Below are 14410 nucleotides of genomic sequence, written 5' to 3'. Positions count from 1 at the left end.
AAACATGGCTTGTGCCCAGAACAGATAACTTGTCTTTATTTACTCTCTGGAATAAACTTGACAATAAATCTGGCACAGCAAGCTCCCCCTGCTTTTTTTTTTTTTTTTTTTAATGATGATGGCATAAAATGATCCATTGAACACAAAGTTCTAGTCATTATCTATTTAGATTTGAGTATGTAAGCACTTACATTGTTAATCATTTTTATGTGATTGCTGTATGAACACAGTCGTGATAATCTGAATGACTGAACACAGGGATCAAAACAAAATGATTTCTGCATGGCAAGTGTGTAATGGCTGCAAATCTTCTGCTTCTAGTCATACTGTAACTTCATGAATTGACTTTAGGCAAAAGGAGATCCAGCATGTCAGTGTTTTGGGGGCATGTTGGTAGGAAGAGGCAACAAAATACAGATGTAAGTATCTCAGCAACTGAGAAATACAACAGAAGACAATAAATATATATTGTTTCCTAGACAGTACATAAAAAATCAGCTTTTCCAATAAGAAGACGAAGTAGTGAGAGAACTAAGAATTTTTACTACATGACCAAATTAATTTTCAGTGAAAATACTGAGGGAAGAGAACTAAACAGAAGCATGCAAGAAATACTATGAATGATAAGAAAAACTCTTCTGAACTTTTATTGGAAGAGGATATTCTTCTACCTTTCTCTGAAGAATTGTAGGTTAGAGCAGCTAGAAATCAAAGACTCTTCAGAGCTTCAGGAGTGCTAGTCAATGCAGAGAATGAGAATATGGATTTACTTCAGTCTTTTATTCCCCTTTCCTTAAAATAGTGTCAATGAACTGCCCCAGCAATATAGATTCTTACTGCAGGAAAGCAATCGGTTGTTAAGGCTGCATGTCAGGCTGCTCAGGCATCACCCCTAACTGAAACGTTTTGGTCTTACTCATGTTAGAGAAACTGAAAATACTTTGAGGAGTAAGTGCTTGTTAAAACAAACAAAAAGCTTTTAAAGCAATTAATATAGAAGAAACAAGGGACAAAATATTATGTAAAAACTACTGCAATCAGATTTTAGGCTTGAATATCAGAGCAAGAAGAAATCCTTTATATACATATATATATACATATATATATATATACACATACATATATATATGAGTTATTAGTTTTAATACTGATTGATCTTTGACTAATGAATTTTTAACAAACACGCAAAGTTTAGCATTTAAACTACACCTGGAAGATCTCCAAGTACAATGCTGGAATTTACTAAATTAGTCAGAAATATAGCATCTTGAAAGAGGGAAGGGAGTTCTTAGATCCGAGATGGGTTGAAGAATCTAGTCTCTGATGGATTGGCTTTATTATTAATATATTTGTAATAGGCTAGGATCAAGATAAAAGTGAAAAGCATATTTAGAGTTAAGGAAACTGGTAGCACTCATTGCAGAATAGTTTAATCACTTTATGAATTTACTTCTAGAGAGACAATTTCATTTCTCATTTGACCTAGTTTTTCATGTATCATAGTCTCTTCCTCCACTCACACTTTATGTTGCATTTTTCACATAATTGTAAGAAAACAACTGGATGCACCATTCTCTGTCATATTTCCCTGAGCTGCACACACTGAAAGCCTCTGCAGCTTAGTGGAGAGCAAAAATGATAATAACAGAAGTCACATAACTGAGGTTTTTGCTTGTATATTAAAATAAAATGAATTTATGTAACACATAATTCTTGAGCATATGCCATTAGTTTATTTGGCTGCAGATCTCCTTTGTGCATTCCTATTTTCCATGAAGAACATTTTGACTATGTATTTATTCTTTTATCAAAGATGAGTTCTTTGTATTTGGAAATTCTTATGAACATATATTTTCTCCTCCTCCTCACATCTGGAAAAAACCCCAAATCTCTGCTTTTTGGAGTGATGTACCATATAAAAATAAATATGAAGCATACAAAGTCCATCAGTGACATTCAAATAAGACATTATGAAATGTCATGATTTTTCAAATGTTATGTTCAATGACACATAGTCTTCATTTCAGCCAAGCACATGACGTTTGCTAATGGTGTACATCTGGCGTTAGAGTATGTCTCAGAGGAACTGGAATTTGTGGAAATTAGATGTGTCTGAAACGCAAGAAATGCTGAAGCACAAGCCTGGAAAATGAAGGCATATGATGAGAGGAAGAAGTGTGTTTCCTTTTGTGCATGCACAATCACAAGCATTTGTGCACAGGTCTTGGCTCATGGCTGGGATATTACCTGCTGCCTCACTCAAGTCAAACACTAACTCCTGCTTGAGGCTGCAATGAGCACTTCATCTTGGAGACTAGGTCTCCCAGATGCTTAGGGTGGAACCCAAAGAGGCTTTACCGCTCCGTTAGTGATTGACTAGAGCCACGTCTCTGTGCTATGTTCAGAACCTGCGTGCTGCAAGGGGAAGTCCACCTTAGCCTGTGGAAAACTTGTGTGCAATTTTTACAGGAGCATTGCAGTGTGACCCTCTTTCTTCTGGTTCGCACACCTCATACAGGAAAAAATGATCTGACAGAGTCACTTCCATATTTATCATTGTCAAGAGGTAGATATTTATCACATTTGTGATGCATCACTTAGACCTGTGATAAAATGTCATATTGTCATTTTCTTCTAGCAAGCCCTTTGTGTAACTGATACTTACTGCACTCTAAAGAGAAAAAATTAACAAAATACCTGTCATTTAGCAAACTTATGTTCAAAATAATTTCAGGTCATGCTTTTAATCCATCCGTATATCATCTATATCATATACACATAGGCAAACATACTATCTCTTCTACTTCTTTCTTCATAAAGTTTTCTTTCAGTAAAAAACTCTTAGCTGATTTGTGTGTGTAGACGTATGTGTACATATTGTACCTATATCTATATATCACTCAGTAGTTAATGGCTTTTTTTTTTAACTTCCTTTGTAAATTGCTCGATCTCTGTCTCTTTCATGACTCTGGGTATTTCTTCCAACCATCTCCTCCTTACTAACTGATCCTCTCAATTCTGATTTCTGACACATTTCTTAGAGCCTTCTCTATAATTTCCACTTTCTCTCCCATTTTCCACTCTGTTTACATCCTCAGTTCAGTGGAGAATTTTTGCAATCTCTCTGAATCAAAACTGTCAAGAGCAGATGAATAGGGACAAACCACTGAATAATGAAACTAGACTTCTTTAGACTGATTGCTTTGTACTCTCTATGACCTTAGTTCTTAAATTGGAGAATTCCGCTAATGTTCTGAAAAACAACCTAAGTATTCAAGGTCATCCTGAACTGTTTGTGTAACGTCAAGAATCCTAAAACATGAGAGCTAAGCAAAATATCTAGCTGATTTACATCTCCAGTGACTTGAATATAAAAACATAGGTGGTTGTATTTTTAAAAAGTTTCAAAGCTACCCTCTTTCAGTCACCCAAGTTTGCATATCAACTTAAAAATAATAAGAGATCAGAATACTTAGTATAGGATGACCACTAAATGCTACTAAAACATCAATAAAAGAACGTAATAAAAAGTATGCTTAAGAAGAGAACTCACAGTTTTTATCTAGCCATTCTATTGTATCACTCTGGATTTGCTATTCTAACAAAACTCAAGATGTAGTAATTCATGGCATCTCCAAACGACAGTTTCAAATGAACATCTTTATTGGGATAGACAAGTACATCACTACAAGTGTTATGTACTTCAGCAGCTGACATGCAAATCAGGAACAGACATTTAAAGCCAGCAACTCAATGGTTGCACCTGTAAACTATGGGTATTTATCAAATGATACATCAGTGTTAGCAAAAACATGGGTACCTTGGCATAACATAGGCAATACAGATTTTTTCTCAACTATCAAAACATGAAGTTTAAGAGAAAAAAGAAAAAGGCCCACAAACTATCTTGCATTAGCCACTAATATCCAAAATACTCCACTTAGATTAAGTGCTGTTACTATGAATATAGTATTATTAAAAGTTTGAAGAAAATTTTCCTTTGAAATCAGTGGCTGAGCTCCAGGTGCTTTCTAAACTTGAAGCAGCTTTGTTTAAGTAGATATTTGAATCACCTCTAGTCACCATTTTTCACTTGCGTAAATATGTACTCTAGAAGAGAAGGACACCCAACACTGCTTAAAGATTTTGCTCTGCTACAAGATGCAGGGACCTGTCTCAGGCAGAGATCTTATGACTGCATTCTGAAAAGAAAGGAGTCTGTGTTAAAAGTAGGGGAAAAATAAAAGATCCAAGAGAAAACAAAACAAGAGTCAGATACATGGTATAAAAAGCAGTGGAATACCACAGGACATTGGTGTACAAGTGCACCAATTCAGGAGGTAGTCGTTCCTGCATCCAAGAATTTGAAGATATCACCAAAAGGATGCATTTATAAATGTCCAACATGAAAAAAAAATAATTGAAATGAAGGGTTTAGTAACAATATTAGAAGAAAGAAGAACGCCTCTTATGGAGGAAATAAGGTTCCAGTCACCTCATACATAAGAAAACTGCTTCTAACTTCATTAAATCTTAATCCTTAACTGCTGTGTGATCGTGAGACCACATGAAAGGAAAAAACTACAATAACTTGATATAAGAGGCTATACATCTTAACACTGAAAGGACTTTTGCTACTAGTCCAATAACAAGAAATGAAAAGTGAGGCAAATTAAGGTTTTCTTCTTGCAGAATGAATCCCATCTGCCAGCCAGTTCAGGAAGCATGAGGCCTGACTGGAACTAAAGCCAAAATTTTAAAGAAATATTGCTGATACTAATTAAGCCTTTTGTTCATGCCTTATGCAATCTTCAATATAAGCAACTTTATTAATTACCCTGGACTTTGATGTATGTTGCTTATTGAACACTGATCACAGTTCTCTACAAGTGTAAGTGAAGGAACTGGAGGTATATCTGGTATTTTTATTAGTCTTTCAGCTTGAGAACGGAACCTTTGGCAGGAACTTAAAAGTACTGAAAGATGTACTACACAACGTATACACAATGTATAAATGGTTGATACAGAAATTTTAGTTTTCATGTCATAGGTGCCATTCCATGAAACAATACCATTATGAAAATATGTAGTTTTATCTTATATATAGGCATGTATTTATATGTTCTTGTTCTACCCCCATCTTGTGAAGATGGAGTTATCAGATTTGGTAAAAGTCCACTAGAAAGTAAATATTATTTATCTTATGAAATGATGGAAACCAAGGGAGGAGGAAGTGGAAAGAAGACCGGAGAGGAAAATGACAACAGTGAAATGAGAAAATCAAGGCCTTAGAGATAAGTGAAATCCCTTTTGCTGAGAAAAAGAAGCATTCAAAGGACCACAGCTACGAAAAAAAAAAAAAAAAAGGACTAAAATTAATCCATTGTCTTTGAGGAGTATTACACATTCTTGGAATGTACTGTGGGGGAATCAAATTATCCAAATTATTTTCCACATATATCCGTGTGTATATGTATATACATATGTATATATGTAGGTGAGGGGAAGGGAGGGGAGGCAGGGAAGGCAAGAGAAAGCAAGGAAAAAGTACTTTTGACCGGATTTTATATGATTATTTTTATTACAAGAAGAAGTGCATAGCTAGAATTAGAGAAAGAGCATGTTAAAGAACATTTAGACAAATTATGTGAATTTAAGCCAGTATTTTGATAAATTTATCTTTAAATGCTTAAAAATAATCTAACCAAAGAATTTTATGAAATATTAGTGATTATCTTCAAGATATCATAGAAGAAATGTAAAGTTCAAAAAAGAAAGGGTAAGAATGTGAAAATTGGTACCTTTAAAGATAGCTTGGTATCTGTAAAAAGAGAGGAATGGGGGATGTAGAGGAAGTGCAAGCCCAGGCATCTTGTTTCAGGGAAGAGGCAAGAGTTATCAATTTATACTGAGAGAGGACAAAATGATAGAGACAGCCACTCTAGTTTTGTTGAAGATCTGATAGTGCTAAAACAATCTTATTTTCTCCAGGACGCATTAACTGACCTGTACAAAGTTACAGCAGTATATGCAATTGGCTTTAGTAAACTTTCCTTTTTCCTTATGTGACATTCTCATAAGCAAATTAAAAAAGTAGAATCTTGTTTAAAAGCAGCCTAACTGAATAATAACTGCTTGACAAACTATATTCAGAGCAGCTTTCTGTGTGTCTTGTCATAATGAGAGAGAAGTAGCAGCTAGAATAAAAGCAGAATATGATATTAGATGGCAGTCGAGTAAAATGTAGCCAAGTCTTTGGGAAGGAGCTCATGAAGGAAGGCAGAACAGCAGAAAGACTCCATGGAGAAGAGCGAGCGTGAATGGTTGGAGAGTGGCACAGAAAGAGATGGAGAATAGAAAAGAGGGAAGGCAGAATGGTTCCAGACTATCCACAGCTCATGCTCTAAACAAGTAATGGAAGAGGTCAGTCGTAAGGACACAGTTTTTTGAGCTCGACTGAACATGCAGGCCCTTGTGAATTCTATGCGGCTTTCAGGTATTTACTCTCTGTATCCCCAATTGTTTCATTTTGGCAAGAGAATGATACAGCACAAGCTTCATTGAAGCATCATAGCAGTGCTCCTGCTAATTTCACATCTCATGTTTTTCATCTCTGCAATCAATTTCTTACATGTCTTTCAGTTTCTTCTGGAGGCAGACAGTTCAAGAGTAAAGTGATATTAACTGTTCCCCAGCAACTACTGTATCACTTTCAGTGACCTTCAAATTTAATTTAATATTTGTCTTGGACAAAACTACAAGGCTGTTCAGTGTTGTGAACAGGAAGATTCGTCTGGCACTGTTAACCTGATCAGCAGAGAAATATAAGGTTTTATAACTAGGAGTACAGTTCTCAGAAAGTGTTTCATGTGAGTACTGTCTACCAATAATGAATTGAAAAAATTATATAAAACATATATACACATATTTTGAGCACTACCAAGTCAAGTTATTGTTAACTGCTATTTTAAACCATTCTTTAATTGTGATACATAAGCACTTTTTATTGATAAATATGAAAATAGCATGACCGATTTAAAATAGCGTGATCGACTTCAACTTTGCCACTAGAAAGAATATCAGTGCGTAAGCTCTCTCCTTTGGCAGTGCAACAAGATATTATAATGTTTTACCATGAACTTCCTCCTCACCAAACTGCCCTTTCAAAAACTCTGCAAATGTATCCCAGTTGTGAGCTAGTGATTTTTATGCATTATGAGTCAAGCGCTCAACGAATGATTCTCTGAAATAATTTATTAATCAGTTCCATTGATAACAATTCCACTTAATTAAAAATCAATGAGCTTTGAATAAGTGCAGCCACTTCTTTACAACAGCAGGGCTATAGAGAAGTTGAAATATGAGAAGCTGAAATATGACTTAATCAAATCTCTAAACATTTCTCCTCACAATCTTGCATCTCTATGGTCTCCATGCTAACATTTGAACATTTTTTTTTAAAAAAAGGTCATATAAGAGTTGCTAGGTGGCCAGTGCCTACCTACAACTTCAACTGTTTACACAGGTTCCTAAGTATGCTCTGATTGCAGGGTTTCTTTATTTCTTACCGTATGTACACATTTATATGTTGTTTTGTTGCCAGATACTCTACCTTGATCCTGTGTTTTGAATTTTGTTGAATTTAAATATTTAATTTTCCATTATTTATGATTTAATGTAAAAGCCATTTTAAACCATTTAGCTTTGCTTGTCACACTCCCGATGTGTTTCCCATCCTCATATAAGCAGGCAAATAGCTATATTGTTTCACTGATAATAAGACTGACAAGATTTCTTTATAGGATTATATCACCTCTGTTTTCTTTTCTGCTTGTACTGATACACTTCATATTTCTCAAGAGATTTGTAGTAATAGGAGGTATTTCTATGCTACATGGATGGTCATCAAATATTTATTCCCCGTCCCTCCACCTCCCCGCAAGGGTGTTCCCTTTCTGCTCTGCAGAAACTATAAGAAACTGCCTATTGTGAGGAATAATCTATCACCACCTCTATTATTATTTAAGAATCATTTACATAGCTGAAATAAAGCATCAGAGCATCTGAACCTGTAGTTTTACTGCACTTTAGAATATATACAGTGCTTTATCATTCACAGTGATATTACATCCCTCCCTATACTATTGAAATAAATAGAAGCTTAAAACTTTTTTTTTTTTTTAATTTTGTATGCTGTAGGAGATGGAAACTGCTTTAAGCTTGCCTGGAATGTGGAAAAAGATTGCTCACCATCTGTATCCATTCATAAATACTGAAGTAATATAACTAATTCATCCAAAATTTAATGCAATTTCCTTTCAGGTAACTGGAGGTAGGCACATCCATAGATTATTGCCATTACGACATTTCTTTTCACAGATGAATCCAGTTTTTAAAAGCTGAACAGAAGTTATCATCTATCTGCTGAGCTGTGGTGAATGACAAAACTAGCTTTTAGACCTGTTCTGCTGTTACATAGAATAAATTAAAATGCTTTTATGGCTATTTAAACTGAAATGTTTTGTTTCAGCTGTGAGCTAACATCACACATAGTTATGGTAGATCAGTCACCAGGAATTAACTTAAGGCTGCTGTAACTTGATTGTTTTACATCGTTTTCCCATATTCTTATAGTACAACGCCTGCAAGAAATTTTTGGCTTTTTCCTCATATATAATGAAACTATTGCTTATATTTATTTCTACAATGAACACATGGCACTCCATTAAAAAAATAGGCGTGTATCTGGATGCTTGTTGCCTCTTCCATTAAAAATCATGGTAAAATTCACATTAAGTGATTAAAATATGAGTCATGGTCAAATCCTTCTGATAAATGCAAGCAGATTTCTAAGTGATCTAAAAATGAATCGGCCTAAACATACATTCTTTTACAAAAAAAAAAAAAGACAAAGGAACAAACAAACACAAAATCCCCAAAAAGGATAACAGTGCAGTAACATGACATTGTCAGGATGTTCAAACAGATATTTCATCTCACATCTGTGCTGTAGAAATGGTGATTCTGGACTCTCCCTGCACAGTCCTATTGCTGCAAATTCCTACTCTCCCTCTGTGATAGTCATGGAGTACAGATCTTGTACAGAACTTTTTCTTCCTCTTGGAATTCCCTTTTTGATTTTAAGTTTTAGATGGATTAGGAACTCCAAATGAAAATAACTGAACTTCACATTTGTCTTCACAAATACTTATTCTAGCACATAGAAAAAAAAAAGAAAAAGCTGTAAATATATAGCAAATGTGAAAAAGCAGAGAAAAATAAGCAGAAATCCCTCTTGGTGACCTGCTGCTTTTAGGCTTGCTTAAATATGGTTGTGAAATCTGCAGCTACAACCATTTAAACCACTTACATTCTAAGTATATTTTTCATAATATAAATACTGTAATTTATACTTTGTTTTTCTAATTATTCAATTTTCTATCAAAAACTTCGGGATATGCCATAAGTTTTTGATAGTATTACTCTATTGCTATTCCTTTGCTATTCTGAAGCATCAGGCAATTAGCAAAAGCAGTTTTCAGAGCTGAACAGTCCTGCTGCTATGAAACCCAAAACATGTCCATAACCAGGTGTCCAATATCAGAGTCAGTTAGATACTCTTTGGTAAAAGAATACGAGAGAGGAATGGAAATGTATTTTGCCTTGTAAATATTTTCATGAAACTGATCAGAGTATTAACAGATTTAACAGATTTTAAATATTCCACCTTCTTTGTAGCGAATAAATAAAAAGCAAGTTATCACTGTGTTATTACTATTGACATTGTGTTTTTCAGCAGGTGAAGCAGCTGACAACAGAAGTAACTAAAGGAGCCAGTGTTTCCTGGGACTCGCCTCCCTTGCCTTCCTGTCAGGTGAAACCTACTGTTATTTGCAGAAGGAAAAAGAGCCTAGGTATAAATAGACTCAGGCATGGAGGGCCTTGCAAGGACAGGAACATTTAATTACAAATTATTTGTTTATTTATTAAATATACACTTTTTTTTTTTTCTGATGTCATCTGCAGAGCAGAACTAATAGTAATTGCACACTTCTGCAAAGGCATACATACACAAACTTAAATCAGCTCATTTAGAGGAAATATGTTGGAGGAACTTAACCTAAAGCAGAGTGATTTTTTAAATATATGACACATTATATATATATAAAATATATATATATATAGTATAAAAATTCAATAAAATAACAAAAATTAGGCCTCACATATCACAAATATTTAAAATATATAATGCTACAGTACATGATTTTGAAAAGAAGGTGTACTAGATACCTCCAAAAATATATAATTTGGACTTGGATATTTAATATATATATATTTTTTTCTTTATTTCAACTTTTTTTTGCAGCACTCCTTTAAACCTCCTGTTTTTTATTGATATTTTTCCAGTGCTCAGATGTGTGGAACTTTATTTAATATTACATTTGTGCTTACACCAAATCCAGAGAGAAACAGACTATTAGTTTTTTTTGCTGAATGAGAAGGCCTGCACATCCCAGAATTGTATTGGAGTTTTATAAGCTATACCACAGTGCAAGGAGCTTCAGTTTGTTCCCTGCTATGTTATTTCAAACCAATTTAACAATATTCTGTTAGCTTGCATCTTCCTGCATTAAATCTCTGTTGGTTTCGTCTCTTCCCATACTGGCTTTCTGTAGTTTTCCCCCGGTGTCTACAGCTTATTCAGCATATAGTGCTTCAAATTTAGAATCATTTGGAAATGTGAGTAACAGTAGCTTACTTTCTCTGTCAGATTACCAAAAAAAAAAAAAAGAAAAAGAAAAAACAGACAAGCAAATACCACCACTTCAGTATCTGAATGGGTTCTTTTCCTCATTTGAGTACAATGTTATTTATCATCAGCTTTTGTTTATAGATCACTACTTCCTCCACACAGCAGGTAAGGAATTATATATATCTGATTCATTCTCATTCCGTGCAGCTTCCTATCTCTATATAATGGTGAGCAGCACTTCTACTGCCAAAAGGAAAGAATTTTTTATTTGAAAAGGAAAAAGAAACTCTCTTTTTTGAAGGTCTACTTTCCAGATAGGAAATCTCTTTGCCATGGTATCCTGCTTCTATGATATGTGGTTTTTGCCAAAAAGAGCCCTAAATCATTAAGAACCTTCATACATACTTACGAAAGACTAGAAAGACTACATGGGCTGGCTGGCACCCTTAACCCAGGCTAATTCACAGCTTAAGTACATTGAGATAAATGTTTCTCCTATTTTCTCCTACTAGAAGAAAAGCTTTTATTTACAGTCACCAATAACGTTCCAGCTAGATAAAATGTATATGCACATATATCATATTTTTGATGTATACATCTCAAATGGCATAAAAATTATGGGTTCTCACCAAAAGTGCCTGAAGTTGTCTAGAAAGAGAGCCAAAGGTATTGTCTGAACAGGTAAATGAGTCTCAGGAGGTCCCAAGCAGATTCTAAGAAGTGGTATTTTAACTACAGTTAAAACAAAAAGAAGGCATACCATAAAGATGCTGATCTGGGACAGCTAAAATACTGTAAAAAGGGACACAAACTTCCTCAGTTTGTCTTTCACGATTATGGCAGGATTCCTGCCAAAAGATATATAAACTTCAGTAGAGGGTGGCTTTATGACTGCTCATGACAGTGCTCAGTCAGATTAAATACATTCAGAAGATGTTTAGCCTGCACTTTACAAATTATTGATGAATAAATGTCAGAGAATTAATTGCTGTGTTACAGATTAATAAAGCCAGGTTTCTCTCCTTTCATTACCTGCTTGCTTTGGATGAGCTAGGAGCTATTAAACTGCATTCCTCTGGAAGAAGAGGTGTCTCAATATGTTTTACCTTCCATACCTTCCACATTACCAATCATAATGTCTAATTTACTATAGAAAACTGGTTTTGTGAATAGAGATGTGTTTTCTGAAGCATTTTCTAAGGTGCACAATTTCTATAACTGTCCATTTCTATAATTGCCAGCTGATCTAAGTATAACCTTAATAGACTTATCTGCTAGATATCTTATACATTTTTTTAAGGATGATGTAGTAGCTAAGTTCTAAAGGAAATGTAAATATCAACTCTTTTTTGAAGAGCAGTTGATGTTAAAAAATCATTTTAGAGTGAAAATGAACATAGCAAAAGCTATCTCTGACTTGAAGTGTTATTTTAAAGTGTTTATTTGCCTAGAATATTATGCTTACAGATTTAAACAGAAAGTCAAAAGGTTAATCTCCTTACCATGTTTCAGGAGAAGTGACAAATCATTTGCGTTATGGCTCTAATTACTGCGCTATACAGAGAAAAAGAAATTGTCTCTGCAGAAACTCACTACATAATGTGATACCTTTTCATAACTGCATAGGAGTTATTAATGGGGAATAGAGACCTACATAATAAGACTGATACTTCACTTCCTAATGCAACAAAGCCATTGACAACTTTAGCTGGAACTGGATTTCCTTTTGATATTCCAATGAGACTGCTGACCAGGTTCAGGTTGCTACTACTCAGTAGCAACTTACTCAGAAGAAAGAAAGAAGCCTTAGTACTAAATGGAGCTTACTCAGAAGTTCAGCCTTGCTGAATTACATGCTGAGGGAAAATAAAGAGGTACAGCAATTCAGTCACGCAGTACAGCATGTTGTGGTTAATTTGATATATCTATATTTTAAAACTTAGGTCACAGGATTATGACTTCCCATATTACAGCTCAGATGATGTGTCAAGTCATTTCTGAATAAATTCATCTAGCTCAAACAATAAGATCACAACTCAAGCTACATAAATAATGACACCAAATCTGAGATTCTTATATTAAGTGGATCAAACCCAGAGAAATATGTCATTGTATTTAATATTTATTTATTTATTTAAGGGACAAGAGTTCCATATCTCTTTAAACTCTTTCTGAGAAAAGTAAACATTAAAACATTAACAGGATTGAAACAGATGGAAAAAATTCATATTCGTTCTCATAAACTGATGGGGGAAAATATGAGTGTACTGCCAAGAAGTATATTTTTATCTCTATTTCTAATCTTCCAGAAATCAAGTTTTAAAGCTGAGCAGATTGACAAACCCACAGCCATTTTTTAAGCCTCTCAGAATATAACAGACAAGACTGAAACATTCTTTCCCCCTAGTCAAACTAATTTTTCTGCTACATATGAAAAACTGAGGCCATGTTAAATGCTTTCTTACAGTGATTATTTTTTCTAAAGCAGACACACTACACCTTTTATTAGCTAGCTCACCTTAAGCTAACTTAGAAACTTACACAGAACCTACCTCCCACACCAGCTTTGGGTTTGCAGACTTTGATGGAATGCAAAGTTAGGAATCAGGATAAACAGCTGAATCCTGTAAGAGTAAAGGAGAAAGGGGGAGAGCACAGTGTAGGTTTTGCATAATATTTATGTCTGAACACATAAAAAGACATACCCCACAGTAGCTCCCTTTTCTTCAGGCTGCTTCCGTTTATCAAGTCCTGATCAATTCACCACTGTACTACCATCTTGAAAGGCAGAAGTCCATGAGGCACATGTCTCAGTTTGGCTCTTTCTCATAGGAGAATCTGCCTTAGTTGTGGGCTTGCCTATAGATGAATCAATGTTTTTGGTTTCAAATTCATTCATTATAGGACAATTTAGGCTGGAATGGATCTTGGAAGGTTGCTTACTCTAACTTCTTGCCCAAAGCAGGGTCAGACTAAGTTATCCAGGGCTTTATCCAATCAGGTCTTAAAAACCTCAAAGGGCAGAAACTTCTGCCCATTGTCTCTCATTCTCCCACTATGCATCCCTGAACTCGACAATGGGCTCATTGTATCGTAGGTATGGGAAGGCGGCTGTCGGATCCTCATGAAGCCATCTCTTCTGCAGTTTGAACAAGCCCAAATCCCTCAGACTCTCTTCAAGGCTCTCTCTAGCCAGCAAGTGCTCCTGGCTCTCTCCAAGGTCTTGGTGGCCCTCTATAGAACTTGAAAGACACTGGGAACTTTTTGGAACATGAAGATCCAGTAGTATCACAGTAACATTAGTGCACAGTTTAATTATTATAGATACTTATTTATTAGTAGAAAATTAATTAACTGAGAAAGTATTCTCTACATTTTTTTTCCTTTCTGTAGGCAAATCTCATCAAAGGTCATAAAGCAGTTGCTGTATTGGTGGAAAAAAAACCCTAAGCAGTCTAGTTATCTGAAATATAACACCATTAACAAATATTGAAAGGTATAATGCAGAATGAAATGTATTGACTAGAGATATTTCTACAACTAATGCTTTAAGCTGCTCTGTTTTCCTCCCTAAACCATCACAACCCAAGCAGACACTGAATTGGCTTCTTATTAGCTTTTCTTTATTGCCATTGCTACGCTCTGGGAAAAGAAAGA

Source organism: Tinamus guttatus, unplaced genomic scaffold, assembly GCF_059628265.1.
Source record: "Tinamus guttatus ecotype Peru unplaced genomic scaffold, ASM5962826v1 Tinamus_guttatus_pri_ptg000384l, whole genome shotgun sequence".
Taxonomy (NCBI): domain Eukaryota; kingdom Metazoa; phylum Chordata; class Aves; order Tinamiformes; family Tinamidae; genus Tinamus; species Tinamus guttatus.
The sequence above is the reverse complement of the archived record's forward strand: the minus strand, read 5'-3'. Positions refer to the sequence as shown.